This window comes from Equus przewalskii, chromosome 5, assembly GCF_037783145.1.
Source record: "Equus przewalskii isolate Varuska chromosome 5, EquPr2, whole genome shotgun sequence".
Taxonomy (NCBI): domain Eukaryota; kingdom Metazoa; phylum Chordata; class Mammalia; order Perissodactyla; family Equidae; genus Equus; species Equus przewalskii.
This window is the reverse complement of record NC_091835.1, coordinates 77652383-77678463: the sequence shown is the minus strand read 5'-3', so window position 1 is coordinate 77678463 and position 26081 is coordinate 77652383. Positions and strand designations below refer to the sequence as shown.

The 26081-nt window shown below is 36.4% G+C and overlaps 1 protein-coding gene across 17 annotated transcripts in view; it reads right to left on the bottom strand.

Annotated features, from left to right (window-relative positions):
- SLC16A7 (solute carrier family 16 member 7) overlaps positions 1–26081 on the bottom strand; it is a 153084-nt gene that overhangs the window by 91470 nt on the left and 35533 nt on the right. For 15 of the 17 annotated variants that reach the window (XM_070619646.1, XM_070619657.1, XM_070619647.1 and 12 more), the window contains one exon: positions 11807–11903. The gene's annotated coding sequence lies outside the window, so the exon portion shown is untranslated. Of the gene's footprint in view, positions 1–1480; positions 1577–11806; positions 11904–26081 lie in introns of those variants that run through there. The other 2 variants (XM_070619664.1, XM_008528112.2) reach the window with 1 other exon arrangement.

Sequence of the window (26081 nt, the reverse complement as noted above, 5' to 3'; positions counted from 1 at the left end):
TGAGCACTGACTAATACACCATAATGACACATTAACTCTCCTTGTTGCTCAGTAGATAGACTTTGATTCTGGTTCCAGCACTCTCAAACGCTGTTGGTGCATTCCCTTGCTGTCCCCAGTGCCTCATATACAAAAGGTGATGTTCTACAAGGTTCCTCCTAGCTCTAAATTTCAATCGCAAAATCATCAATCATTGTCTGCCATTTAATTTTAGTTCAAGAGAAATATAAATGGAAAAGTGCATATGCCATACCACAATAACATTTAGCTTTTGATGTCTACTTGTCTTTATCACTTGAGTCTAAATACAATTAAAACAAGTTTTCTTGGCCTTGGACAATTGCCGAATAAAGGCAACAATGGCCAGACACTTTAGAAAGAACTGAAACTTTCCATATAAATTCATCCAATTTGTGGCTCCAGAGGCCTAACCAACGTACCTCTTTATATTAGAAGCGCAATGCAGAATATGATTACTCTGCAAATGTATGGAGCAGATACTTTTATTTTTAGATATCAGCTTTGAAAACTGTAAAATTTAATAAGCAATGACTTTAATTATAACTAAATTATACAGATGGCATCACCTGAAATATAACCGTACAATAACTTCATATCTTACCATAATATAATCACGAATGTTTGGGGAACAAATTACCTAAGCCCTATAACAACACCTATTTACAATATTTTCATCAAAGTACACAAAGACATTTATAAACCATTATGATTTAGAAGAAAAATGAGATTACTTTTGATATTGTTATATAATATCAAGTAAAAATGAAATTTTAGTGATTAAAGATTGTGTTCTTTTCAAAATTTCAGTGGGGGGGCCGGCCCCATGGCCAAGTGGTTAAGTTCACGTGCTCTGCTTTAGCGGCCCAGGGCTTCGCTGGTTCGGATCCTGGGCACGGACATGTCACCACTCATCAGGCCACATTGAGGTGGCATCCCACATGCCACAACTAGAAGGACCCACAACTAAAATATACAACTATGTATGGGGCAGATTTGGGGAGGAAAAAACAGAAAAACAAAAGAGAAAAAGAGAGAGAGATTGGCAATAGTTGTTAGCTCAGGAGCCAATCTTTTAAAAAAAAAAATTTCAGTGAGAAGCAAACTTTAAAAATTTTCCTTACTAATAAAGACTTGGCTGAATATATAACGTACTATGTTATTTTAAGTATATGATTGATACATCTTTCAGCTAAGAGTTTAAGAATGACATTAGTTAGTTTTATAAAAACATTTACAAATTCTGTTCCCCTAACACAAGCACAGAATACCTCACGAGGATTAACTTGGTACAAATGAAAAGCAAAATCTTTTTCTATCAGCCAAAATTTATAGAGTTTTTCATTGTTCTTTCATTAAGCTTAGAACATGAAATCAGTTCACATCAAAGGAATTTAAAAACAAAAAGGCTATAATCCCAAGTATAGCTTAACAGGAGTACAATTTGTATAATTTAAGTTACCTGAATAGAGAGAGAGCAGGAATTTGCCCCTTTTCTCAGGGCTCAGAGCTGAGAACAGAGGCAACTGATCATTAACTTTTAGCCAGAAGCAAGCTTGCACAAGTGTCTCAAGAGATCGCCTACTCAGCCTCCCCTCCTTCTTCTCTCAATTAGGGAAAAGGTAACCCTCTCTCTCTTCCAGGAACTTACTTTGACATGCACAATTAGTTCGTACTTCTCACACTGTAAAGTTAACTTGGCTTGAACTATATCCTGGGTCACAGAAGGTGACCAAGTCTGGTGATTTGAACTGCTACATTTAATCTTCTGATTCTCTTTCTCTAACATTGAAATAAACACATTTTCAAGTGTACCTACCAGCATGTGATTTAATATCACGTATAGAACACACTGCAAAGTGCTCTAATACATAAATTAGTATGTCAGTGACTCTTCACCGAGTGTAGGGCAGATATCTCAGTAAGTGATGAACAGGCATGGAGAGGTCAAGGCCACGTGCTGGAGCCCTTGAGGGGTAGTTTTGTTTTGCTCCTGATCACACAGTATACTCCTTCCTCAGCCAGCCATTCTGCAAACGCATGTCCCGCCACAAAGGGTCCTCACCTAAGAGTGTGAGGGTGAATCTGATGTGGGTCGGTGTTGCCATTTTATATTTGAAGAAATTACAGTAAACTTTGCAGAAATGGAAGGCCATCATTTATTGGGTATTTCTCAAATGCTAGGTAGGTTACTTTACCAAACAATTTACATCCATGACCTCACTCTCTAAACTAAGTAAGATAGACACTATGACACAAACTTTAAGTATGAGGACACTGAAGCTCAGAGTTTTGACTACTTATGTAAGGCCATACAGCTGATAAATATTAGTTCTTGGATTCCAATTCTAGTTTGTCTGGAACCAAATCCATGTTCCTCTCCATTAAACAGCAGGCCAGCCTTTCCACATTCAGTGGGTGAGGGACCTTTGATTTCCCATGTGAAATATACTGTTATTTAGACCTAGGCACTAAGCAATAATAGCTAGTTGTAAAATACAATTCCCAAAGATTTTAATAGGTTGCATCTCTAAATGTATATAATGGTTACAATAACCAGAAACAACATAAATAATCTCTGGACGTTTTCTCCAATTTAAACAAATAAAGCAATGCCTGTACAATATAAGACATGATTTTTTTTTTGTCTTTTGTTAAAATCTCAAGTTCAAAAAATAAAATGAAACAAAAGAAAAGCATTAGAAAATTTTGCCTAGTACAAAATTAGACATACACTGAGGTTTACATACAACGAACAAATTGTACCATGGGTCTCACAATTATATAGTACATTTGACAATCAAAAGTAGACAGCATCTTTACTGAGAACTCTTCAAATACCTTTGTCTCAACACAGCAAAGCAAGTGCTTACTAAGTGTTCAATACATTTATTTGGGACAAAACTACCTGATGTAAGATAGGTGATTAATCAATTAACAATAACTTCATTTTGTACTCTGTAGCTACACTTCAAAGTTGTTTCTTTTTCAAAAAAGTTAGAACAAAATTTAATAAAGTTGTTCACTTCATCAACTACTTTTATATAATGCAAATATGACAATAAGACTCACTTTTATGCAAATAAATGATTATTCACTTTATTAAGTAAACATGATATTAATTATACCAAGAAGGCTAAATTTAAAAAGCTCTCATAGGCATGATTAATATTTTTTATATAGTATTATAAAAGTTCTAAAGTTAAATAAGAAGAGAAATACAAAGATATATCTGTTTGATATGTAAAAATTATTATATCAAGAAAGTAACTTGATAACATAAGATCTATAAAGATTAAAATTGGCAAGACTGTGAACAATGTCTTTTGTACTTATTTTGTATGCTTTTTCTTATAGTTAATATAATATTAAATCCTTAAAAAATTACTAGCCAAGTGATAGAAATCATGGTCTGTTATCTTTACAAGGCCTCTTAGAAAAGTAAACTTTTCTGGAGTTTACTAGAGCTCTAATTATAAATTATGTATTTGCTTTCTAAATGTGGAATTTATTTTTCTTCACATAAGATATTTCTCCTACTACATTATTTTAACATCTTAAATACATATTTTTAGCATATGTACCAAAAATTTGAAATTACCTAATTTAAATTGTTTGAAGTTCAAAAAATAGCAAATATTATTAATCAACTTTAATATGCAACTTTTGACATCTATGTCATCTATGAGTAAAAGCCTCAACAATCTGACTCATCTTTTTTTTTTTTTACAAGAAATACATTAGTTAAAGCATTGAGCAACCACGTTATTAAAGTTGAACAACTGAGCTCTGGGGGTGTGACATAAATGCAGACCATCATGTTTGCTACATATAAACCTCTGAGTAAATAAAAGCCAAATGCAAAACAGATTTGCTCCCCAAGAGCCCTGGGGAGAAAAGGCTGAAGGTGACTGACTTTTGCCAAGGTTACAAATTCTCAAGAGAAATTCAAAAAATATGATAATGTGAGATTTTCTTTTTTTGATTCCAGTTTTGAAAATTCTTCAATAATATGGGGACAGGAGAGACAGGAAATACAGCCTCAGGGGAAAACCTTGATGAAGAGCATGTGTGCTCTTGTACCAGGTTATTAATTCTGCGTTTGAAACATGACAATACGTTCTCGGCAACGAATCTGTTTATAGCATTTTCCCAAGTTCCATGTAGCATTTGCACATGTCCCTTGTGAGATTTGGATGTTTTTTGCATTATGGCTAAGGAGTGACCACTGAATTAATTTGGAAAACCCAAGTTTTTCATCTGAATAAAAACTGCACGAAATTCCACACAGCAGAAAGCTCAGGTTTATGTTTTGGGTGAGAAACATCAGGGAAGCATTCAGAAAACAAAAAAATCAAATGCCTCATAAACACGATGGGGATCTTCTAATGGATTGTTTTCCTCATCTGGATAAAATTTTTTCTTTCTTATAATGTGAAAAAGAATCTATTTTTTAAGGTTGAGAAGAATAAAAGGAAAAGAGCTTTCAGTTAAATTTGCTTTCAGAGAACAATGAATTCCTTTCAGCTTTCAGGATGCCACAGGAAAACATAACAGGAGCAAGGTGGTCCTAAACACAAATACACAAGAATTCTACCATTTCAACGATTTCCCTCTTTCTGCTGCTGGCAGTGGCTCACCCTAGAACAGAATTATTGGAAGAGCGATTTGAGTAGATGGAGCATTAAGACCCTTCCTTCTTCGACTGTTATCCAGACAATAGATCTCACTATATTCAGCTGATACGGGAAACACGTTCAGAGAGAGAGAGTGCTTTAAAAATATCCTTCTAGCTCAGAACCTCTGATTCCACTTAGCCCCCTGCCATCAGCCTCAGCGTGCTCTGTGTCCTCACAGCTGTCTATTAAACGCACCAGCGTCCTGCAAGCGACTCAGCTGGGTCTCACTCAGCAGTACCGTCTCCTGTCTCTATCATCAAGTCGAAGTTGCCAATCCTTGTACATTCTACTTCCACAAGGACTCCAATCTCTCCTTTTCTTCTTTCCCACAGAAACCATTTAATTTCAGTAAATTTGGCAGCTTCCAGTTGTTATTCCAGCATCCAATCTATTTGAGTAAAGCCTCCATATCTTTGCTTAAATTGTGCAGTTAATACAAGCTCAGACCGCAGCACACTGCTAGTCAAAACTGGTCAATAAGGCCTCCCCTCCCCTTTCCAGCCCCCACACACCACAACCATCTGTGCACACACAGATATGCCAGGACATACGTCATAAAATACGATGATCAAGTGTGTCGTTTCCATCTACTACTATAACCAATAATACTAACATTGGTGTTTTAATGTGCTTTGGCTTTTCACTGCCATTAGTAAATCAGAAGCCATTATTTCTCCCGGTTTTAAAAACACTACAAAGGCATTAGACATTAACAAGACGAGTCAACGAATTTAAGGCAACATTACATCTACGGGCCCGGGCACACTTCACCAGGTATGAGATTCTTCCCCATCTCAAAATAAGTTTATAGCTTTAGTAAAAGTTAATAAAAACCTTTAAAAATGTATTAAGTTATTTTGAATGAAAGTATAAAACCTTCAAATGCTGATGCCATGGAATATAAATAAGAAAAGGAGAATGGCTATTATCAAAAAGACTAGAGATAACAAATGCTTGCAAGGATGTGGAGAAAAGGGAACCCTTGTGCACTGTTGGTGGGAATGTAAATTGGTGCAGCCACTATAGAAAACAGTATAAGGTTCCTCAAAAAATTAAAAATAGGGGCTTGCCTGGTGGCATGGTGGTTAAGTTCGGCACGCTCCACTTCGGTGGCCCAGGGTTCACGGGTTCGGATCTCAGACACAGACCTATACCACTTGTCAGCCACACTGTGGCAGTGATCCACATACAAAACAGAGGAATACTGTCATAAATGTTAGCTCAGGCCAATCTTCTTCACAAAAAAAAAAAAAAATTAAAGCTAGAACTACCATCTGATCCAGCAATCCCACTTCTGGATATTTATCCACAAGAATTGAAATCAGGATCTTGAAGAGATATCTGCACTCCCATGTTTATTGCAGCATTTTTCACAACAGCCAAGAAATGGAAACAACCTAAGTGTTCACTGATGAATGAATGGATAAAGAAAATGTGATCTATATATACATTTATCTATGTGATCTATATTATAATATATACGAATATTATTCGGCCATAAAAAAGATTGAAATTCTGTATTTTGTGACATCATGGATGGACCTTGAGGGCATCACGCTGAGTGAACTAAGTCAGACAGAGAAAGACAAATATGATACGATCTCATGTCCATGTGGAATCTAAAAATATCAAACTCACAGAAACAGAGAGTAGACCGGACGTTGCCAGGGGCTGAGGGGTGAGGGAAATGGGGAGATGTTGGTCAAAGGGTACAAACTTCCAGTTATAAGGTGAATAAGTTCCAGGATCTAAGGCACAGCCTGGTGACTATACCTGGTATCATATACCTGGAAGTTCCTAAGAGAGCAGAGCTGTAATGTTCTCACCATAACAACAACAACAAAATGGTAATGATGTGAAGTGATAGACGTGATAACCTTATTGTGACAATAATTTCAGACTATATATGTGTATCAAATCATCACACTGTACACCTTAAACTAACACAATGTCATATAGCAACTATATCCCAATAAAGCTGGGGGGTAAAAAGAAAAGTAACAGGAAGCCATATGGCAAAGGCAGCTTATGGAAGTCATAACCATGTCCCAGGACTTGATAGTTCTGTGGAGCCAATTGTTTGATTCCTCTCTGGTTTCCCTGACTGGATTCGACTTTCTTAGTGTCCTCATCAGCAGTGGACAGAGTACATAGGCTTTCTTTGCCTTTGTCTGGCCCTGCGACAGGCCCCAGCCTCCTCCCTAGGCTTCACCCCGTGGGGAACCAGCTATTTCCCACAACGGTGTAGCATGACTCCTCTGTCTTTCTTCACTCTATTCTAGAAGTTCTTTAAAAAAAAAAGAATTTGAGTTAGTGTTGGAAAGCTTGGGTTCGGACCTACACTCTACTCCTTACCTTGGACTAATTACCGAATGTCTCTAAGTCTCAGCTTCCCACCTACCTACCGGCTTCATATTTCCTCAGGGAGACACTTCTGGTAAAACAACACTTCAGTCTGTTCCATATCCGATTGCAGAATGTGGAAGGAAAAACCCTAAGCAAGCTCAGTACCTACATCTCTGGCCTCCCTTTTCCACATGTGCCTTGTTACAGAGGAGGTGGATTCTGGGTTGGTCTGTACCATGTGACAATTTTGCTCAGTCAGGTTCTGCTCCTACAAAAGGAAAGACTAAGTTTTGGAGACAAGTTCAAATTAGAACAGTTCAGCATCAGTTTTAAGAACTAAGTCAATGGGTCAAAGGCACTAGCTGAATCTATTTTTTTCCTTGTGTTAATTAATCAACTTAACCAACATTTAGTGAGCAGCTTACATACAAAGCTATTATGTCATGAATAGCAGAGATGCCAGGATAAATAAGACAGTTCTCTTTTCTCAAACAGTCACTCTTGCATGATGAAAGATGAATTCATATATTGTTAACAAGCCAGAATTAGTAAAGCCAAAATAGAGATATAAAGTATTATTAGAGTTGTATACTAGAGAATGGTATATAATTTAACTCATCGCTACATGCATTGACATATACTATAGGTAAGGGCCAAAATCATAAAACTACCTACTTGAGGCATCTGCCATAACATCACAAAGCTGTTAAGAAATATTAGCACTTGATTAAAGGCCAATATCAGAGAAACATTCCCCTGTATCTGAAAGCAGTATACTCATTATCAACTAGGTTTTCCATGACACATTAGCAAATGTGATTGATTTGCTCATAACAGGAGCTCTCAATTCATTATTTATGGACCATAATTTGAATGGAGAGGATTAAAAATTTAATTTAAAAATTTTCCTAAGTTTAGGACTGCCAAAAATATATAAATCTGGCCAATTCAGCCTGAAAGAGAAAGCCTAATTATTTAGTCATCAGCATTGACTTCAACCCACAGGATCCACAGTCTGTGTAAAGGAAATGAGGACACAGCTAGTGAATTAGTGGAATTTTATTTTATTTTATTTTATTTTTGCTGAGGAAGATTTGCCCTGAGCTAACATCTATGCCAATCTTCCTCTATTTTTCAGTATGTGGGCTGTCAGCACATCACGGCCACTAACAGAATGGTGTATGTTCATGCCTGGGAACCGAACCTGGGCCGGGAAAGTGAAGCATGCCGAACTCAACCACTAGGCCACCAGGGCTGGCCCCAGTTAGTGGAATTTTTAACAGGGAGAAGATTGCTGGGCAGCTCAGCTTACCTACCTTACTAATTTTTCAGTGTGGTTTCAAGGTGGAAAGGCATATAGAGGTAAAGAAGACATGACAAGGTATTTGGTATGTAATTTACTTGAAATCTTCCACCAATTCATCCCAGTGAGATTTTGTTCAAATAATTTATCTTTTTTTTTGGTACCCTTCTGTCTTACTGGATTCAAGTTAAAGCACAAGCAAGAAAGAGTGATATCTTTCGTAGGTTCAGTGTTCAAAAGTTAGGGAGGCCAGACAAGATCTCTATATTTCCATATAGTTAAATGCGTTGCAGAAAGCACCTCCTAATTTTCTGTGACTTTTAGCTGTATCCAGGCAAATGAGATGCCAATTAGTGAAGCGTGGGAGGCGTGCGGTTGTGAAATAGAAGTTGAAGGCATTGACTAACAGGCATCACTAGGATGCCAGAAGTATTTGGGGAAAAACAGAAACCTCATTTAACTAAAAACACACAATGTGATTATTGGTGTCTGTTTCTAAACCACACACTCAATAGGCCTGTGATTATAGTTTTTTAAGTATCCAATGGCTAGAGAAAACCTAGGAAATCAAAAAAAGAGGCACAGACAAGCTATTCCATAAGAGCAATGCACAATTAAAATCTATATAAGAAATCACAGTATGCCACCACTGGCCTTCGTGTGTGCGTGGCTAGACAGAGTAGACAGATCTTACCTTCTTGCCTAACTCTACTACTAGAATCTATGCTATTTTAGGGATCACTGGTGCTTCCCCACTGCACAGGGCAGCCTTGAACAGACATCATTCATCCATCAGCGTTGGGAGGTGGGTAACACATGTTGACTGAATTAATTAATATATTGTGCCTTGGATATAGCTACTGCAGCCAAGTCTGAAAGGTTGATCAAATACACGCTTGTACCAGGCCTAAAGAAAACCCACTACACCACTGCCTGACACGGAGAATGCGGCATTGACAGAAGCACCAATTTCCATCCATCCGCTTCAGAGGCTGCTCTCTTAGAAGAATGTCTGAAAATTCAACATTCAGACTAGGTTTTTCTCACTTGCAAAGTACTTTTTTTTTATCTAGGACTTCTTTTTATAGGGTGCTGCCTATTTTTCCTAGTACCAAGAAATTTGCAGGCTTAAATAGTGACATGAAAACAAACCTAAAGACTCACAATATAAGACACCTAAAATAGACAAATTAAAGTGAATTATTATAGAATATGCAAAATGTGCTCTATCTACAGATTTGTGATAATGAGAGCAGACAAGAAAGAGAGTTATTTCAAAGTACAAGAAATTTTTAAAATTACATTAAATAACAGATTATGAAACTGACAGAATTTAGTGGCATTAAAACGACTCTACCCCAGAGGCATTCACCCCAAAGTTTTGGACACTCTCTTGTCTATATGTGAAAAAAAGAGTATGAGTCTAGAGAATATAGTATTTATGGAATAAAAGTAACAATAATAACAATAGCTAATACTGATACAGCCCCTACCTACTATGTGCTAGGTACTGTTCTAAGTACTTATTATAAATTGACACAGTTACTTCTCACAGCAGCCCTAAGAAGAAGATGCTTTTTGCTGTCCCATTTCAAATATGAAAAAACTGATGCTCGAGCAGAATATTATTAGGAAGAATCAGAGCCAGGATTTGAATTCATATGCTCAGGATCTATAGTCTGTGCTCTTACTAATAAGGAACAGGAAAGCACAAGCCTGTTCCCACAGTAAACCACCGATCCAAAAGGAACCATATGACATACTACACCTACCTCAACAATCATACACTTAGAGAGGGACAAAATTAAAAAAACAAAGGGGCAACTACCCCCATGATTGACCTAATGTCACCCCAGCATAAACCACTCTACTTTCAAACTTCCCCTAATCTCACAGTGTCAGGCTGTATTAGTTTTCTATTGCTGTTATAAGAAAACTACCACAAACTCTCTTATCTTATAGTTCCAGAGGTCAGAAGTCTCACTGGGCTAAAATTAAGGTGTCAGTAGGAGGCCAAGGGGAGAATCTGTTTCTTTGCCTTTTCCAGCTTCTAAAAGTCACCCACATTCCTTGGCTTGTGGCTGCATTCCTCCATCTTCAAACCATCAAGGTCAGGCTGAGTCCCTTCCATGCTGCCAGCTTTCTTTCATTTAGCAGGTCCCTGGTGATTACATTGGGCCCAAGCACACAATCAAGGATAATGGCAAGGTCATCTGATTAGCAACCTTAATTCTCCCTCACCAAGTAACATAACACATTCATAGGGTGCAGGGATTAGGAAGTGGGGAGTCACTCTTCTGCCTACCACATGGACATACCAAGATTAGTTCATGAACTTGAGGTAGAAGACAGAATATACCCATACAGTTGGTCTAGGAATCGTTCATGACAAACGGGATGGAACTTTGTAAATTTATCACACTACTCTTATAATATAGTTAAAATATGCAACAACCCAACTGCAAAAAAGGAAATTTGACTAATTAGATACAGTTTCTGAAAAGAGCAAGGACTGGTTATGAGAACATCTGATCTCAACTTCTCTCTCTCACAAGTTCTGCAGTCTCACGCAAGACACTGACAGGTCTGAGCATCACTGTTCTCATCTACACAGTAGGGGTAATAACTCCTGACCTGCTTCATACTGGGATTGTATAGAGAATCAAATTAGGTTAAATCACAAGTCTGGAAACTGTAAGCAATAAAGCCCCATACAAATCAACTATGAATACAAGAAATCTCAGTATGATCACTTTTTAATTTTTTTTTAAAGATTGGCAACAGTTGGGTTGCCAATCTTCTTTTTTTTTTCTCTCCTCCCCAAAGTCCCCCAGTACATAGTTCCATATTCTAGTTGTGAGTGCCTCTGGTTGTGCTATGTGGGACGCCACCTCAACGTGGACTAATGAGCGGTGCCATGTCCGCGCCCAAGATCCGAACTGGAGAAACCCTGGGCTGCCAAAGCAGAGCGCGTGAACTTAACCACTCGGCCATGGCGCTGGCCCTTCAATATGATCACTTTTATTCAAAATATAGTTATTTTTTAAAAAGAGTTCCAATGACAAAGATAAATAAGTGTATACATACAGCCTCCACATCTATCTTACCAGCATTCATATTAATAATAAGTTACTAACAATATAATTCTATTATTATTATTGAAATTTATCAGGTATTCCCTTTATAATATACTTTTGATGAAGGAAGGGTTTATATTTAGCTCTATTTTATATACAGAGAAACTGAAGTTTAATCTGTAGACCAAGATCCCACAGAACATGGAATCACAGGGGTAAAAGCCAAAAGTGCCAACTTTAACATCCATTCTATTTTAGAAAACGGACTGAAACACCAGCCAAACCAATATTTCCATTCACATTAAGACCCACCAGTTCCAGAAACAGCGTGACCTGGAAGAACCAGACAGAAGCAAACCTTCTTACACACGGAGGGTACTCACAAAGCAGCTCTACTGCAGAGAGTCCTAGAGTCCTTTGGTTTCCAAGATGCTTGTGTCTAAGTTTTCACAGAAAAACACCACATCTTAAGACCGACTCCTAGAAGAATCAAAGAATAGAATAACCATTTAAATATGGAGATGCATTTTTTTAAAAAAATGAAAAAAGTATCCAGCTGCATCTGTGCAAGACTTAATAGCACGTGGCTTTCTATTGCACCAGCTGAAATTGCTGTTCGCCTTCTCTAAATCGCCAAGGTTTTATTTAAAGGTCCCCTTTAGATGCAGACAGATTATTTAGTTAACTTACTTCGTATCACTACTAGCCATCTATCAGAACTATGGTGCCTGGCTTTACATTTTCTGTCCTAAGTCATATTTCCCAAAGTGCAGAAGAGTTCCTGCAAAAACGTCAAAGAGATTCACTTCAGTCCAATGTATTTGGGATTTCAAAACAACAACATGTTCTTAACTTTTGGGAGACTTTTCCCTCCACTTTTCGTAGGATAATGTATACGTGTGTGTGTATGTGTGTGTAGATTAAGCAATAACTTGAAATTTTTACATAAATACATTAAAACACTATTATATTAAGTTTATTAAGAAAAAAATTGAAGCATATGTCTAAAGTCTCCTAATAAATCAGAAATACTTTAAAAAGATCATCAAAATTTTGACTATCAATTCTTGTATGTTCTTTGATTATATGACCCTTTAAACAAGCTTTTGACTTTAATTCTCTTACCTGAAAAAAAAGAGGGTATGTAGTATTTAACTCAAAATTATGACCATTAAATTAAGTCAGTTAACCTTTGTAGAACGCTAGCCCAGTGCTTGGCAACAACATAATAACAACAATAAGAACAAATATTATTAATAATTGGTACTTGAGACAGGAAAATATTAGTTTATATAGACAAATAAATATTAGATCCGTGCTGATTCCACCTTGAAAAATATGAGACTTAAGAATACAAGTCCTGATATTTGTCTTATTATTAAACCAATATTATTAATCAGCTTTCAGATATGATCCAGAAAAGTCAAATTGTTTTACAGTAGCACAGTGTAGTGCAAAGATTATTTAAATATATTTCACAGAAGCAAAGACTCACAAGAGACAATAGAGGTAATACAAGGTCATTTAGCTAGCACTTGCCACGTTACCTGATTTGACAGGAGAACCTTGACATTGTAACAGTCTAAAGCGGGAGAAACTCTACACTGGCAGTCAGTCTGCTTACTGTGTAAGTTCCAAGACTATAATAAGCAGACTGTGTACATATAATTGTCGTATTTAGTAAATATCACACGAAAACTTATCAATTCTATATGCAGACAACATCCTCGTAGCGATCATTAAATTCATTTGAATTTAGAATCAATTTTAAAACATATTTTACAGAATTACTGGTATTATTGTAACACAATAAAGTAAAACTGATACAATAAAGTTAACATGTTTAAAGACATAACATCTTACTACAATTAATTTTCTTTCTTGCTTCAGTGACTACCACTGAAATATGTAATTTTCAATTCATTTCATTTATAGATATGATGATATATTGGTATTATCTGCTACAGTCACTTCTTTCTGCATAATTACATTCCTGACTCCATGCCTAAAAAGCAATATTGCTCATATTTTGACTCTCACATGAGATAGAATAATGTTATTAATATTTGAGAATGATGAGATAAGGAAGTTTTTAAAATTTTCTTTGTATCTCAACTGTAAACTTATTTTAACAATGTGAGTTTAGAAATTCACTGCTTTTATTCTAGAACATTAGAATATCAGACAATTTTAATTTACAGTATTCTCCCATGCAAAAATAGGGCAGCAAAAGTTTTTCATTTGATTTAATACATATCTTTATTTATTTTTTTAACAGAAGCAAAAACAGACCTTAAAAAGTAGGCGTTTGTGGACTGATATGTAAAAAATAAGGACTAATTTGATAGTTATATGATCATGTCAGTTACATAAAGATTTTTTTTAAAAGAGAGGTAGTTAAAATGAAATAAAATGTTTTCTATTTGTATTGGCATGCCTTTTGACCTCGTAAGTAACCTTAACCTGGTGTGAAAGTTAGTCTACATGACCTTGTGAAGCATGCATGTGTAAGTCATAGATTAGTTTTACAAAGACTTTTACATATTGAAAAAACAACTTGTTTTATAATTCCTTAATATAAACCCAATACCAAAAGCTTAGGCTATACCTCTAGAGAAGTCCAAAAGCTAAGAGAGAGCCCTCCATCCCTTATACTGAAAACCAACACAAATAAGAGGAAGCAAAGAAAAAGGACACTCTAAGCCCCTGGAAGACAATATTAATCTCCAATCTCTTATCCAATGATCAGGCAGGAAAAAATATGATATTTTTAATTGTGTAATTTCAGAGGCCATTATTTAGGTGATTTAAAAGGCCATACTTTTTTAGAAAAAAAAAAAGCAGCAATTTCAATATTGCTATTTGAATACTCTGTGGTGTCATAAAGTTCCATGTCTGCTGTATGCTCATCTCATAATTAATCGACTTAAGACTTTTAGTTGCAACTAAAATGCACGACCCAGAGTTCATGATCTTTTCTAACTCATGAAAAAATTTAATTAAGACATAAATAAAATATATTTTTGCAAAGGTGTTTATTAAAGGGGCTAAGGATGTAGAGGAGGAAAATATAGTATTTATGTTTACACACGATTGGTTATTACCTAGAGTGATAAAAATGAAAACTTCTATCAGCTAAAATAGGTAATTTTATTGATATATGTGATCAAATGGACAAAAAAGCCCTCCAAAAATTAGGAACTGCTCTAGAAATCACAGTAAAGCTAAAAGGAATGTTTAGGACTATGTAAATCTACACTCAAATCTCCAGGAGAAACAGTAGGTAATCTCTTCTCTTAGGAGAGAAGAGTTTTCCCTTTAACTTAACAGAATCATCCAGTCATGTTTGCGGAAATTCAGTCTTCATTAGGGCTTAAGAAAAAGTTCCTTCAATAGATTATTCATTAATAACTCAATCATAATTCCTTACTTTATGATAATAGTTAGCATTAGTAACAAAGCCAAAAATAACCGAGAACCCATCTATTATTTTCTTTTAAATCTCCTTCTTCTTTCCTTTTCTCACGAGCCCAGAAAACGTGTTTGTTTTGGAAGCAAACGACAAACTCTACAAAAGGAGAACTTAAAGTGAGTGATTAATGATCAAGGCAAAAATGTAAAACCACATCAGCTGATGAGTGGCTGACTGACCCCAGGTTGAAGAATGTGAGGGCATTAAGGCAAAGCTGAAAAAGAACATTCCTTTTGCTGTTAAGTGACAGGCACGCGACACCACATCATACTCTGAGATATCCAAAAACAAATGCACTGTTCTAAGTTTACACAACCACCAAAGGTGATCTCTGAAAGTCACAGGAGACAGACTGTCCAGAGCCTTGTTACATACAACTGCAGAAACACTACTTACAGCCACTGCATAGATCTATTGTCATGGCCTTCTTTAAGAAATTCCATTGCACTCCTTAATGAGTAACATAGCCTAAAATCTCTGAACATGGCCAATAAAGTTACATGAGTGGAATCTAAGTAAATGACGTTCACCATCTTAGAATGAACAGAAAGTGAGTACACACCAGGACAAAAACTTCTGATTGCAGAACTTTTAAGAAAAATATTGAACACACTAATCGTGTTCACACTTCTTTGTGATGGAGACATAAATCATGTGCCCTTCTAATAGAGGAAGTCAAAGATGAGAGAAAAATCCATCAGTATTAAAAACAAACATAATTCTTAATATTGTATTGAAAATTAACTAGGAACAGGGACAAAGCCAAAACACATGTCAAAAGCATGCCTTAATGAGTTTGTCTTGCTGATGCGTCACCATGCTTAGTTTATCATGTTTCCATGATGCAGGTGGGGGTGACGGTGAGGGGCTTGCATGGGGAAATGTGAAAAGAGCCAAACAGATAGGAGCTTCTATTAGCTGCCGTCTCCCCTATACCGAAATTTACATTTATCTTTTATGCTACAAAGCAAATTGTACCTCAGAGCCAGTAGCAATATTATTTTTACAGATGAGTAAGGTGGACAAACACGGTGTGGCACTCTTAAGAATGTGCCTTAAAGACCTCCATCTAGAGGGGGTGTAATTGACCAAAGGTCCAAGCTGCTGAGGCTCAGAAGTCCACTGCTGGATTTGCACAGTCCATGCTTCCCACCAGCTGCTCCCAGCCCACACCTGAGCACAGCAGGGACACCAGAGTAGACCATTCCTGGGATATTGGGACTCCTCTGACCACGGATTTTGGCCCGGGGACTCCCAGATAGCCTTGCCTGTCATATGTTGGATATTTGATAGTTATCTTTGGGGAAAATAAAACATCGTTGTTACTGAGTTGTCAAAGCCCAGGTTGCTGCCTAAACATCAAAAATTGAACTCAGTGTGAAACTTAGTTTTAAGATGATTTTCAGCTTCCTAATGTAATTCCAGGGAGCTGAACTACAGCAAGTGGGTTAGAAAACTACAGAGAGGTAGATTTTTGTTCAATACAAATACAACCCCTGATAGTCAGAGGTATCTAATAGTTAAATGGGATGCTGCAATCCACTCAACTACTCTTTGATAATACTAACATCCCCATTTTATAGAACAGGAAACACTAGGCTTGCAGAAGCCAAGTTCTCAGGGTTATACAATTTTAGGAGTGGGAGCCAAGATTCCAAACGCAATCTTGCTCGGCCTTTTCACAATGACCACCCAGTTAGAAGACATATCTTTCATGAGAAGACGCTGAACGCTTGTATTGGCCATCGATGGGTGGTTGGACTATGCGATATGTAAAAACACTTCAGTGCTAAACTTTGATGAATCTTATAAGAAAATTCACTTGATGATGTCCTATCTTTTTCATTTTATATAGGCCACATTTCTTTTTCATACATCATGGAACAAGTAAATCTACAAACCTAACTTGTATTTCTTAATTTCTGTTACAGTTATCAAAGCACTCAGATAAGACTATGTTGTTTTCTTTAAATATGGCAATGGAAATTAATATCACTAAGCAGGAATCTGTCCTAATAATCAAAAGATGATGATACATAAATCCTAAACGCTAAATATTAAATCAATACAGTATAACACTTTGAACAAGTGAAAAATTAGAAAAATGTCTATGAAATATGTACTAATATCATTTAGGATTTTTTAAGTAAAATATTATTAGGCAAGGTGACAAAACCAGAGGTATAAATGCAGTTATTTCATCCAAACCTTATACTGAACTGACCGACAATGTACGTGCATCAGTCCAACACCTACAGAACTTTGGACAGCGCCCCTCACTTAGCTCAAACATTAACGTGGGTGAAGTCAGGTCATGGACTATTTGGAATCAAAATAGCAAAACACCTTTAAACCCAAGCTCCATTTACAAATTTGAAGCCATCAAATTCCACTGATGCCTCTTGTCTCTATCACTCTCAAGCCCTAAATAAACTGTTTCCTCTTTCTCAATCTCATACTCACACAGCTATGTGATTTTCCCTTTGGTTCCTACTCTCCACCCTACCACACCCCTCTTGATGTCCTTCCCAACATTTTCCACTGTATCCTCTGGAGCTCCATTTTTTTTTTTTTTAATAAACAAACGTCCTTACTGCTGACCTAGACATTGTGTGGTCTCCACATCCTTTTCTCCTTGAAGGCCTGATTTACATGCAGTCCTCGTGAATGCACGCTAATTCCATATCAGGTCCAGAACAGAGGCTCAGTACAATCCTAGTTCCACTGTGTCTTTCATATCATTACTTTTTCAACTCATGCAAAGAAATCTTTCTTCATTTAAGTTCATTTCATCAAGCTATATCACCCTGAACACTGGGACTTATTAGCTTTTAGGTCATTTCTTCAAAATCCATTTCTCTTCACTCCAAAGTCTCACCATTATCAATATTCAAAGTCAATAGCCATGAACTGCAATCAATAACCTCACCAGAGAGTTCATGACCTCTACTTCCATTCTCATTCTCGTAAGCCACTTCCAACTGGAACCTCATGGCCACTCTGAATGCTCTACCGTTAAAGTCTTAAAGACCGATATTCTACTTCCCAATTACAGCTTCTTATCTTTTACATAACCTTAAAAATGTTATTTCCATGAATCCTGTTCTGGAATTTCCTCAAAATTTTCTACTCCCTTGACACATCTTCTCCCAAACTATTAGCCCTTCTGTAAACTCAGTTTCTATTCTGCTCAGCTGCAATGTTGGTCTTCATTCAAATCCAAGTTCTGCTTTTTACTGGTAAATATCTTAGGAAAATTACTTAACTGTATCCTTCATTTGTTTTTTAAAAATGAGAATAATAATTACACCTCACAGGAAAGAAGGGAAACGTGATAATGTATATAATGTACTAAGTACAATTCCTAGCACATTACAAATAATAAATATTATCATCACCTATAATCACCAACATTCTCAAGTTGCTCACACCTTTGTTTTCCTGCAACAAGGAACCTGACACTTGGAGTGGACCATGTAATTATAGGACTGAGTAGAGCTTTAAAAAAATGATTAACTATACAGATTGATGCCACTATACATTCATAGATTTGAATTTTAGCAGGACCCTCAATGCCTCTGCAGTAAGATTTTCTCTTACTTCCTGGTATCTTCTTCTCCTTTCCACTATAGTTCTAAACACTGTCCCCTCTCCTCGAGTTGCTTAACCATCCTCAGTCATCACCTGTGGTTGACCTGGCTTCTTATTCACAGAGAAATCAAAGCCACCAGACCAGGCACGAAGTCTCACGTTGTCTTTGTTCTTTCCTGTACACATTACTGTGTCTCTAGTAGTCCTTTTCCTGATCACCAAACAAGCCCTCACCTGATATGCGACTTCTTCTTGACCTTTGATGGTTTTGCCATCTGATCTGACCCCTTTCCCCTTCATTCTCATTACTGTCACTTCTTCTCTTGCACTATATGTTCTAAGGACACTGAAGTAGTTTCAGTTTTCAGTTCATTCCACGCTATTTCACATCTTTGTGTCTTTACTGCCTTAGTAAGTGTCAATGCCTATCAAGAAACCCTCTTCTCACTTTCCTATTAGGAAAGCTCCTATTTATTTCTCAAGACCCAACTTGAGAATTCCTCCTCTGTGAGTGGTGTACAAGAAAGACATTAGGAGAGGATGATGAGAAGTCCTGACAGGATAAGGAACTGCAAGAAAAGTGGTAACAGGGAAGCCACATAATATCTAGAGATGATGGACTATAATGAGTTTCAATTATGATATCAGATTTCTTGCTTAACGTCTATTTTTCACATATATTTATTCTTACTTCATGTCAGGCATTTCAACTGTCCCTTGACAGCTAAGAAATAGAGTTTTAAGCCTTTCAGATTTGCAGATAAATTTGCAGATAATTACAAAAATATCTCCAACTGTTGGGAAATTGCCAATTTCCATCTGTTTATGAAGAGTTTTGAAGGGAGAGGGAGGAAAGAGAAGTCAAGCTTCAACAGACATTTGCTGGTGAGAAAATTTAAATAAAATAAACAGAGATCATTGGCTTTAATTTTTCTGCAATTTTCACAAATTCCTTAAGTAAGGTATCTATAACATGATTATAACACAGGCCTAAAGCAACTGAAATTTAAGGTTTTATCACAGTTGAACTGCAATAAATACAGGGTGTAGGTTGTTATCAACATCTGGCAAAATTTCACATTGTTTGCACTTTGGGAGGGTTGTTTGATTGTTTTATTTGGCCATCCAGCTTTATTAAGTGCTAAATGACATAAGTTCTCCTGTTTTACTGCAATTTAGATTTTATGCCAAATGTTAGCAATATATGAAGCCAAATATTCCCACTGATCGAATACTCCTTCAATATTTCCACTACAAAATCTCCCGCACACTCAGAGTTGTGGCAGGACACATACTGCTCTCTAAAGGGCAGTGCAATGATCACCTCCACGGATACTGATGCTTTTTTGTGAACAGATGTTCACTGAGATAGTTTCAAGGTCACCTTGCAAAACTGAAATACAGATGTGACATTTGGTAAATTTTCAAAACCTGTTGGTGTAACACCACAATTTTCTTCAATTCACCAAAATTCCCTTTGTGCTCTGAAAAGGCTGCTGGAAGGCCAATGTTTTCAAGCTGTTTAGCTTGATTACACTGGTGTGGTACCACTTATCTAACGCTATTTTAAGCACCTTCCCTTCTTGGGTTACAGTAAACTGTATTGTAAATCTAATTATATTTGCCCACAGGAACATGAGGACATGGGAACTCTCTCTGTAATCTACTTAATAAAAGGCACTATATTTTTCTTCATAGCATTTATCAAAACTATTATACAGCTATTTATGTCTAATGCCTTTCTCTTCCTCTATAAATTTCAAAAGAGCATGTGGATGTGCTGTATATGCAGTATATACCACAGTGCCTAGAGGGCCAATAAATGTTTGATGGATGAATGAATGAATGAGTGACCATGTAAAAGATAACTAAGTTTTATACATTTATGCTTGCCACTTTAAACTCATGCTTAAAACGTATACATATTTTGAGACTCGTTGGCACATAATACAGTGTTGTATAACAAAGCACAAACTTTCAATTCAATTGGAATGGATTTCATGCCAGATCTGGTATTAATAGTTGTGTGATCAAAGACAAGTGGACTGAACTCTCTAACCCTCTGTTTTCGCATCTGTAAAATGTGAACAATTGCAATGGATTAAGTCTTGAAGATAATGAATGGATAAAGAAGATGTGGTGTGTGTATATATATATATATATATAATGGAATCTACTCAGCCATAAGAAAGATAAAATCTTGCCATGTACTACAACATTGATGGACCTTAAGGGCATTATGCTAAGTGAAATGAGTCAGATGGAGAAAGTCAAATAATGATCTCACTCACATGTGTAAAATGAAAACAGCACCGACAGCAAACACATAGATATAGAGAATAGACTGGTGGTTACCAGAAGGGAAGAGGGGACGGAGGAGGGCGAAAGGGGTAAAAGGGCACATGTGTACAGTGACAGATGGTAATTAGTCTTTGGGTGGTGAACACGATTTAGTCTACACAAAAATCGAAATATAATGATGTACACCTGAAATTAATATAATGTTATAAACCAGTGTTACCTCAACAACAACAATAAAATATGCAGCACAGTCCATGTCACAGAGCAAAGTCTTAATGTGGTAGGTAATATCACTTATTAATATTTTATACAGCTTTTAAGTGAATTATATTAACCTAAATTATCCAAGGGCTTTTAAAAATTGACAACATAAATCTATTTTGAGCACATGCTGGCAGTGATAACTCATCAATAATTTACGGCATTAAAATGAATTTTCCAACATCTCTGTGTCTATTTTCCCAATTGTTATAAGCCTTTTCAACAAGTTACTTTAAATTAATTTCATCATTCTTTACTGTGTACACTATTTCCAAATTCTTCACAACCATTCTGGAATCTAGCTCCTCCGGTCCTTACAACCACAATCTTAATTCATGGTTAGTTCAATTCTCTGGCCTAGATTGCATGCTCTTCCTCAATCAACTTTCCCTTCATTGTTGCCCTTATCTTCCATAACTTCAACCACTATCAGAGTACTGATATTCCAGAATGGTGGAGTATTAGTGTGACTGTACATGTTCCCACCAAAGACAGACTCTAACCTGCCTTATCAGTGACATCTAGGAAAAGGCCAGAAAGGCTTGCTACAAAGAGAAACTGACACACATTGGGAGGCATGACAATAACGGTTCATTAAACCCTAGGTTGCAGAAAAGCACTGGAATCGGCTGCCTATTTTCACAAATGGAGAAAGAAAGAACCAGTGATACACAGTAATGTTCAGTGACTCTCCCCAAATCAGAAATATCCATGCTAAAATGACTCCCTTGAATACAAAATGAGAAAAATTATAAAGGGAACACTTTGCAAACAACAACAAAAAACGACTAATTTTATTTCTATTCTGATACATATATGATAATATGATAACAGCCCTAGAAACTATCGCACAATTTCAGAATAACTTGGATCCATCAAGAAAGAAATTCACTTACTAATACAATGACTAGCTTTGAATTGCATCAGGCAGGGCCTTCATTTTTGTTCATCACATACGTTCCCCATCTCAAGCAAAGGCAATTTCAAGAAATATTTTTGAATGAACGCATGCTATGTATCAGACTAGACTCGGGAGAATGTGGCCCCAAATGAATACACAATGGTCTGCCCTAGAAGGGGACACAGACAAATTAAAAGGATTGTTTTGTATGAAATAAATAAAACAGGATCATAGGAATAAGGGGTGGGGAAAGGCTCCTCTAGCTAATGTGATTAGGGAAGACCTCTGTGATGGAAGAGGGGCCTGCAGGGTGCATGTTCACCTAGGTAAATACTTTGTATGTGCTATTTCCCCCAGTTCTCACTACAATGTATCCTGGCAGCGATCATAACTCTAATTTATACACAGAGAAGTTAAAGCTTAAAGAGTTTATACAAGATTCTTTCAAATAATACGCATGTATATAAATATAAATATATATATAGGCATATATACTCAAAGAAAATTCTACACAAATGTTACCGTCAATGTTTTGCTCACCTAGAAACATTTTTAGACTTCTCAATTTGTCCATATAAGGCATTTTCATACATGAAGTGCCTCTTAAAAAACCTGTACGACACTGGTTTAAAGTACAAGATGAGGGAACTTTGCCTGAGCACGAAAATATTCTCTTTAAAAAAATTTTTTTTTGGAAAAGACATTTAGAATATCGGGCTCTTTCTTAGGTTGCCAAAATAAAAGGTAGGTATTTTCAGTTGTTAATACATGGCAGCACTTGTTTTTGATAAGGGCTGCCACTGACTTTCATTATATCTGTCAATCAAATGCTAAAAAGGAAAAAGATCATTGAAAAAAATCCTACACAATTGCGAACACTTGGCATGATAAATGGTTTTAGAAGCCAGTGATGGCATGGATCCTCCCGTTATTTGGGAAGATAGAATCCAAGACTATATTAGGAAAAGCAATACATTTTTTTCAGAATCTCAGTCATTTAATTTCTTGTAGCAAAGAAAACAACAATCCAATGTTCGGAAAAATGAAATTCTAAAGTTGTTTTTGCTGTCCGAGTATAGAGTTCATTAACACAAGATTTTGTTTCAGATAACAAAAAGGGACATTCACCAAAATTTAAATAGAATGCGTAAGTTGAAATCATGAAATTCTCCCCAAAAGTCAAATATTAAAAACAAAGAGAAAAACACAAATTTCCTTTTGGTCTACCTACTAATTGTATAGGTCCAATGCCTCCTTTGTTTCTACCAAGATTCCTGAGTTTCCTTACAACCATTTAATTATGGCATAAGACTGAAATCTAGGTCAACATCCGTTGATGTTGCTCCAAGTAGAGATGGGAATTGTGAGCCCATGATGAGAATGATCCAGTGAAAACGACTGTCATTCTTTATTGGCAATACTGCCTTTTGCTGCATCACTTTGGTTATACAGCATGGTTTCAACCCCCTCACTATCACAAAGTGTTTTATGTTCTACTTTTAGGTTGTTTCTGTGTTTGTTTTTATTGCTTAGAAACAGTAAGACCTGTAAAAACATAGAAAGAGTAGGAATAAGGCAGGAGCACAACAATGCACTGTTTTGCATCAAACAAAAATTGATGGAGCAAACTAAAAACTAGTTTCCAGAATAGGAAATGATAAAACCAAAATAGAATGGTAACAATTACAAGAGCACTATGAAAAATTAGCTTTTAACTCCTCAATCAAGCCTTAGAATTGCTAAGTTTTAGAGAACAGACTCAACATATCTTTTAAAGGCTTCAAGATCAAAGCCCGTGAGCCCTGAGGTTTATAAAGTTTGCTCAGGTCTGTGTTTCTGAGTTGATACTTCCCAACGACAGACAAAAACTGGAGAGGATTGCAAGCTATCAAATCAGTATTTGATATTGAAATAAGAATTAACTATTCTAATTCATTCGTGTCCAACAGTGAAGGGTTAATGCAACTTCAGTATTAATAGAAAAGGTACAGAAACACGTAATAACTCAGCAGAACACATGAAAATACCTATGCTGTTTTTATAATTTGATATTCATGTACGCACTAAGAACTATGTCTCCTGTGTTAATTATAAGCAAAAAGAGCTATCAGAGATTCTAGTCCATTTTTTTAGAAACTGCAAAACTTTTTTCTAGAAGATCATCATGGAAGAGATTTTAGTATTTATACCTGAAGGACTGGAGGAAATCTTTAGGAAATGTTTAATTCTAAGATATCTAAGAATTACTTTAGAATATTTAAGAATTAAGAGTCAGGATCTGGGGCCAGACCCATGGCCAAGTGGTTAAGTTCGCGCGCTTGCTCCGCTGCAGCAGCCCGGGGTTTCACCAGTTCCGATCCTGGGCGCGGACATGGCACTGCTCATCAGGCCACAACTAGGAGGACCTGCAACTAAGATATACAACTATGTACAGGGGGTGTTTTGGGGAGATAAAGCAGGGAAAAAAAAAAAAAAGAAGAAGATTGGCAACAGTTGTTAGCTCAGGTGCTAATCTTTAAAAAAAAAAAATTAAAATTAAAAAAATTTAAAAAATAAAAATAATAAAAAAGAGTCAGGATCTGTCTTTTCTTGGGTCAACCACTAATAAACAATGTGAATTCGGAAAATTTAGTTACCTTCTGAAAATGAAAGTTTCTTTAATTCTAAAATAGGAGTACCTCATACATCACTGAAAGAATAAAATGATATACTATTTGTAAACAGCTTAGCACTTGCATGACACACAGCATTATTAATTACTTTTTTCCAGAAAAAAAGTGATTAAGCCATTGGAATACAACAGAAAAAGAGCATTAATAAAAGCTTTATTTTTAAAATTCTTCCTCTGTGTGGCATTGTAGTTCCTATCAAATAAGAAACACAAGATTGGAAAATAATGGCCACTTAAAAAAAACAGGTAACAGCCATGACAATAGGATACATTTCTATGTATAGGGGAAGCTAAGACAGAAAGGGGAGGGAGGAAGCAGAGAAAGAGAGTGATAAGAGAGCAAGGAGCCACAAGGAGACAAAGGCTAGTCAATATCAAACACCAGATTCTTATTGCATTCAAAATATTTGGGGGGAAAAAATCCTCTTGGCCCCAAAGGCACTCTGTTAGTGTCCTTTGAGCCCTAGGCATGTGTGCAGGATACCACAGATTTGAGATTATTTTATGGTATCTTAAATTTACGTACTTTTTAAAACTTTAAATATTTGTGACAGTTCTTAAAAATTTAAATATTTGCGACAGTTGTTTCTTTGTCTTGCAAGGTGCACACAAAACCAGTAGAGCAGGAGCTGCTTCTTTTACGAAGGATAACCTGAAGTGGAAACAAAGATAACCTTTGTACTAAACCAGAAATGACCGGGTTTACAACTGAAGGGTGTGACCTGGTGGCAGTACCTTCTTCAACACTCAAGGATGGAGGCTGACTATTACCCATTAGTATGGCCTCCTTTTCTCTATAAAGAAAGCAGCGAAGAGGTCAGTGTTACTCAACTGGTACAGACCTATATCAGAAACAGAAACCAAATTTTCTAAGTTATTCGAAATCAGGAATTATTCTCATAATCTACATACTATCTGAAAAATAACATGTCACGTCTATGTGCTCAGACAGTCACATCTGGATTAACACAGTGTGTCTGGTGCTACATGAAAGCTGAAATCTCTGATCTTAAATTTATGTAATCAAATTCATAATAAATATCCAAAAGTATGTACTAGTTGTTAAATCAATTAACACAGAGGCCATTAGACTGCTGTGGCTCTAATGCCATGGAGGCCTACCTCAGCAAAGCAAAATCTAAACCTGTAAATACCTCAAGGTAACAAAATCGAAACGCTAAGGACAGAGGATCGCAAACAGCCAACTAGGCTTTAAGCTAAAGCCAATCAAACAATGTCCCTGCTTTGCTTCTGCCTTTTCTCTATAACAGTCTCTCCCCAGCTCCTGTAAGTGGACGCTCGGAACCACATCTGATTTGTCATTGCCCAATTCAAATCGATTTTCACTCAAATAAACATTTTTTTTTTAAAGATTGGCACCTGAGCTAACAACTTTTGCCAAACTTCTCTTTTTTTTTTCTTCTCCCCAAAGCCCCCCAGTACATAGTTGTATATTCTAGT